This window comes from Staurois parvus, unplaced genomic scaffold (genome assembly GCF_062004578.1).
Source record: "Staurois parvus isolate SC_StPar_1 unplaced genomic scaffold, SC_StPar_1.0 ptg000165l, whole genome shotgun sequence".
In the NCBI taxonomy this organism is placed as follows: Eukaryota; Metazoa; Chordata; class Amphibia; order Anura; family Ranidae; genus Staurois; species Staurois parvus.
Genome location: NW_028317961.1, coordinates 15,376,705 through 15,383,345, shown reverse-complemented (window position 1 = coordinate 15,383,345; position 6,641 = coordinate 15,376,705).

Here is a 6,641-nt window from a genome sequence, read left to right as displayed (position 1 = left end):
AATCTGTACAGTCCTTTATGCAGGCCATAGACAGGCCATTTATCGGCCGGATTGTCAGCCGTTATACGAAAAATCGGTCCTTGCCACCATGGATGCTGCCACCAATGCTCACGAAAGAATGGGACAAGAAACCAGTTTGACAGAGACAGGGGAGCACACCATACAATGTGACAGCAATACGTATAGGGATCTGCACAGATCAAAAAATATAGAACTTGGTAATATTACACACACTGGGGGCGATTTAAACTGGAGCACGCAAAATCTGCTGCTGCACCTCTGCCCAGAAACCAATCAGCTTTGTAGTAAATCTCCCCCACAGTATATATATATATATATATATATATATACACTGTCAGGGACATTAAATCGTAAGCTCTTCTGGTGCAGAGTCATCTATACCATAATAATCATCTCGATCTATCATTATTCGGCACATGGTGGACCAAATACATTATGTTTTTATTTGGATACAAATGGATACATTTGTTGCAACCGCAAGACTTCTTATGAAAAAACTTTGCAAAACACAATGTTCTATTATCTAATCCTAACGGTAGGACAGACAGTCATGGGTGTTAATATATGGATTAATTTTCCTATAAAATATAATAGCTAGGACTGGACTTCCAGTTCATAGGAAAGATTCAGGGGAAAAAAAAAAAAAAAAAAAAAATATATATATATATATATATATATATATATATACACATACACACACATATACATGTGTGTGTGCATTTACTAGGGACTGTCATTTCATTTCTAGGACTGAGGAAATATCTATATAATAGATGGGACGGGAATGACAGTTTTTTCCAGGGAATAATGTAGCTAGGGCTCCTATTTTATTAATGGGCTTCAGTAAAAAGAATGCTGGCAACCTTGCAGGTCACGACTCATGCGCAGATTTTTTATCGGTAAAACAATTGGCCGATTTGCCCATCATTGCCGGGAAAATTGTCCGATCATCCAAATGGGCCACTAATTTTCCAACATGACTGCTAAAAAAAAAAAATCCAAAAAATCCAAAAATGGCCGACCAATTAACCCTCTAACAGTGCGAAAATCGGCCGATTTTTTTTTTTGGGACGATTTTCGACCCGTCTATGGTCGGCATTAGAGGTTTATTTGAGAATTTTAAGATTCTCCTTTTTCAGACTTTCCCTTTTCCTTCTTAGACCCTCCCTCCCTTAAGTCACCCACCCATCTTCACATTTAAGTTTCCCCACACATTACAATCCCCATGGTTTTTCCTTTTGAGATGTTTTTTTCTATCGTGCTATTATAGCAGTTTCAACAAAGTTACTGTTTATCCTAGGCATTACTCTAATCAAGGATACTCGGTACAACACTGTGTTTTCATGTAAGAACTTTGTAATTATTTGCCCTTCTGTATGTAAACATTTTGAAAAGTTTCTTGAATAAAAAGTTATTTGACTAAAAACTGACCTTTGGGGATCCCTTTTATCCACTGAAGATGATGGTTGCTTCTGGTAGGGCTATAGCTGTTGCTATTGGTGTCTTTGAAATACTGTAGGTTTTTATACAATTTCTCTTCATGTTTGAACACCTCCAAATCCAGGAAAATTTACCTGTTTAAAGTTCCATCTACCTGTACACTGTATGCCATATTTATTATGATTAACCTATTTTTAAAAAAATCTTCCAGTGTTTCCGTTGTTCCTTCTCAAATAATGAGAATATCATCAATGTACCTTTTGTACAACCTTAAGCACGGCCAATTCCTACTGTAAATTTCTTCCTGTTCCCACTTGTTTATAAATATGTTGGCGGCGCTTTGAGCATACTTCACACCTATTGCCATAACTTTGATTTGGTTGTAGCACTGAGTGTCATACTGGAATTATTATTATTTTCCATAGCCATTTTCAAGGCTTCAATGACAAATTCTACCTGAGCTCTTTTGAGTTCTGTCTGATTAGTTAGAGCGCACTGTACTGCATCAAGTCCATCCTTTTGCTTAATAGTAGCATACAGTGATTCAACATCTACTTTTGCTAAGATGCAATTTTCTTTCACAGATACTTCTTTTAAAAGAAGAGATTTTTACCATCCTTTAAATACGAGGGCCCTTTGCTAACTACTACCCTTAAAAAATTATCCAGGTATTCCCCTAATCTAGAAAAGAGGAAGTCCACTCTACATATTTTGAATTGAATTAAACAAACTCTAATGGAATCTAGCTTCTTACATGGCCTGTCCCAAATCTCCTCCCAACTGGGTATGTCTGCCAGCCATTTTTGTCCAAGGTTAGAGAGCACAGGAGTAGCGAGACAATAGGAGCTGATATAAATCAGAGGTTGGTTTCAAAAGGCAGTCCTGGAGTAGAGATCCAAGAGCAGATTGGGTCAAAGTGACGTGACTCTGAGGAAATTGAAACCTGAAGGCATGTGCAACCTGCAAGTATCTGAAACGATACTGAGAAGGGATGTTGTACTGTGCAACGGTTGTCAAAAGAGAGGAGGTGACCTCCCTTCACAGTATGAGCTTTGGATTTGATCTTATAATTTTGCCCAACCATGTGGGTCAGGGGGCAAGAAAAAGTGGGGCAGTAATGGGTTTTTCCATAAGGCGATGTTTGTGGAGACGGTAGTTAAGGATATGGGATTCAAACCTGGACCCCCAATTCCAGGCCTTAGGTGTAGTCTGCATGGATGGTGTCAAAAGGTATGAGGACGCTTTCCCTCAAAACAGGAGGAGCTGAAAGGCTTTGAGTAATTGTAAAATGGTCGCTGAATTATTAGTGTCAGGGTTTAGATACCACCATTAGTTTAACTAGTTGGGTGGCTCGAAAATATTTGTGGAGGTCTGGCATACATAGTCCCCATCGCAGAGCAGGCCTGGTCAATGTAGTACATTTATAACCTGGAGACTGAGGCCCCCACAGGATTGAGGAGAGAATCTGAGTTGAATGAAAAAGGATTTGGGGATTCACGGATGAGAAATCCGTAATAGTTTAGTAAATTTAGGTAATACTTTAATTTTAGGTAAATTTATGCAGCCCAAAAGATATCATCTCACATACTGTATCCACAATCATGGCCAGAAATATTGGCGCCCCTGCATTTCCATGATATAATGCACCACTTCGCCTAGAAAATTGTTGCAATTACAAGTAGAGCAGACAGAGGTGACTGACAGCCACCACTCTTTTCTCACACCGGCGGTGAGGACTCAGCGATCGTCATGTGATCACTAAGTTCTCACCTTTAGAGCAGACAGGGGACTGATGCTTCATCCACCTTGGGAAGTATGATTTCTTTTTTTTTTTAAATGTTTCCCATACTTCTCTTTTAATAGGTTCGTTGATCAGGGATATAGTGAAGAACAGCTGGAGAATACCAGGAGAAATGTGAAATCAATGGACAGAGAAAAGCTGTTGACAAATAATACACATCATAAATCATTACAAGACACAGCCTTCATAAACAGGATTTAAATAGGCAGTACAGGCAACACTGGCCAATACGAATGAGGGATGCAAAATTAGGAAAACTTCTGCTTAAAAAACTGAATTTTAATTTACTGCATAATCCCAGCTTTAAGAACAAAGATATTTCATTATATTTCTGATCCCTCAAAAAGTTGGTACATTTTTGGATAGGAAAGGTTTATACCAGGCCTTGAGATTTCCACTCGCCTGCTTGCCAATGGCGAGTGGAAATTATGGTGGCAGCGGGTGTGTGTCCCAGGGGCGCATTTGCCGCGAGGCAAACAGGCATTTGCCTACTGCGGCACTTTTTAGGGGGCAGCGCAGCGACGCCGCCCCCTCTCTTTCCCATGGAAGGGACACTTAGTACAGGGGCGGGATGCTGTGTCTTACCTGAGTCCGTGACTCCGTGTCCCAGTCCCACATCGATCCAGTCCACGAGGTGCTACTGGAGGAGGGGTAGGGAGGTTGTCAGCGGGTCTGGGGGTCTTAATTTCCCTGGATCGCAATGTGTGGGATGACATGTCGCCCATCATCTTGCCACACCTCCGGGATCACTCAACAGCCTATGGCAGCTTATCCCTCCCTCTGCAAGCTCCGCCTCCTCGCCGATGATTGGCCGTCAGAACTGTAGCTCAGGAAAGGCACACACGCGGCCAATCACCGGTGAGGAGGTGGCGCTTGGAGAGGAGGAGCCGAGCAGCAGCGCGAAGATCAAAGAAGTGAGAGAGCAACCGCCGCAAGGGAAGAGGAGAGCGGCCGGAAAAGGAAGACCGCTGACCCGTAAGTGTCTGTGCCGTGCAGATGGTGCTGCTGTTGCAGCCAGGTATGCTAGCTGTGGATGGGAGAGGGAGGGAGTGAGCCCAGGCTGGAGCAGGGATCAGCAAGGTAAGTATCATTGGTGTCAGCGGGAGGAATAGTGGCCCATCATTGTGTCACTGATACCAATGATGGGGCACTATTCCTCCCGCTAACAGCAATGATGGGGCACCATTTCCCCCCCACTGACACCAACGATGGGACACTATTCCTCCCCCCACTGACACCAACGATGGGGCACTATCCCCTCCCCCCAACGGACACCAATGATGGGGCACTATCCCCCCCCCCCGACACTGACACCAATGATGTACATGTGTCTGTACATGTATCTGTGTGTATGCATGTCTGTATGTGCCTGTGTGTGTGTACATGTGTCTGTGCGTGTATGTACATGCCTGTGTGTGTACAGGTGTCTGTTTGTGGCAGGTAACTCTTAAGGCCTGGCTAGTAGCTCAGGACTTGAAATTTTAAGCCCTGGTTTATACTATTCTATACTAAATTGGTGTAGGACATAGATAAGTTTATATTATATGACAGCACACATGTAACCCACATCTTGCAGTGCCCTTGTGGCCTTCAATATATGGGAGGAACTACTAAGAAGCTGACCGCAAGGTTTTAAAGCATATCAGTAACATAAAGAAAGGTTTTGGGAAACAGTGTGTCAAATCATTTTAGAACACACCATAATTGGGATCCCAATGGTTTGATTTTTTTTTTTTTTAATGGTATAGAACATCCTTTTTCAAGCAGGGTGCCTTATGTTTTTTTTCAGGGGTGCCTTGGCAAAACTCAGAAGTTCTCTATCAGTATATCACAGCACTCAAATATTTAATGTTATGGACACTTCACTTATTTATTCCATGTAATTATATGAATAGACACTTCACTTATTTATTTTATGTAATTATATGAAATTGATATTTTTTCCACTGATTTGTCTACTCATGAGTAGTTGATACATACAATGTTTATGCATGCATTTTGTATTATTTAGAGATCATGGCATATATTAATTGTTTTATCCACACCCTATCAAATTTTGTGAGGGCACATTTATTGGAAGTAAGTGCTTTTTTTGTTTTTGATATCAGTTTAAGGTGGTGCACACATTGAAGAGCTGCTGTCCTTTTGTTTGGTGCTCCTGGTTTTTGTTTTTTTAATGCCTTGGCAAAAATGCCTAAAGATTGCCCCAAAATGTCAATAGGCTGGCAAGTGGATCAAGTCTGGCCTTTTTACACAAAGCCACAGGTTTTTACTGTGCGGCACTGTGTGGGGCAGCAGCTGGTGTCCTAACAACCAATGACATCATACGTTGATAAAGAAGATATTGGGCACCAAAGCACATCCTTGTTTTCCCTTTCCCTTGGCCCTGTCAGAACCAGCCTAATGAGGGAGAGAAACAAAGAAGAGATAGATGCTGGAATACTAGTCAGTACCAATCTGCAAAGATAAAATTTGCTTTGTACAACATGTGTTGATGCCGTGACAAGTCTAGAGTAGTTTTTTGCATTTTAGAACAGGGTGCCTTGATAGTACTATTGAGCATTTTTAAAAAAAAAAAAAAAAAAAAAAAAAAAAGGGCTCTGGAAGTACCTGAGGCTTTATAAAAGGAGAGGAAGAGTAACAGGTGGTGACCAGGAATATACCCAAAGGAGATGGTGGAGATTGTTGTATAAAAGAGCATTTAGACCTTTCTTATGTAAATAAGGGATTATTTAAAATCTGGTGAGTGAGTACTTCAGAACATGTGTGACCATTTGAAGGATTATATATTCATTATATTCATTAAGAAGAGGTCTGTTACCGCACTTTTTAAGATTTATGGACTTTTATTGTGTGCGCGCGCACACTATGTGGCAATGTTGCACTTTATTTTGCACAATCATATTGATTGATCGATCAAATTTGTCATAGTACAAGGAATGGTGGGTTTGTAATTTTGTTAAGGAATTCGTATTTATTAGATTCATAATCATCTTAGGGATTCTATTTTTGCGCATAATTTTATATTATTTGAGATGGTTTTAATATTACAGAAATAGGTTTGTTACATGCACTGGTAAGCTGGATACTTCTGTCCTAACACTTACTTGAATACTTACTGGAAGTGCTGCACCCTTTACTCAATAACTGTGCTATTTTATATACAGGGTCACATTTTTGAGCAAAAGAGGGACAAAAAAAACCCCCACACTCTTAAAAAGGCTGGGGGGGGGGGGGGAGTAGGTAAACCAGTGTGACACCAAGAAGACATTCTTGCAATTTTTTCTTTAATCCATAGTTTAGGGTCACTTAAAGTGAAGATTACGTGGTCTTGTGGTACACGAGATGAGAGAGAGTGTAGATACAGGGTTTTATAGAT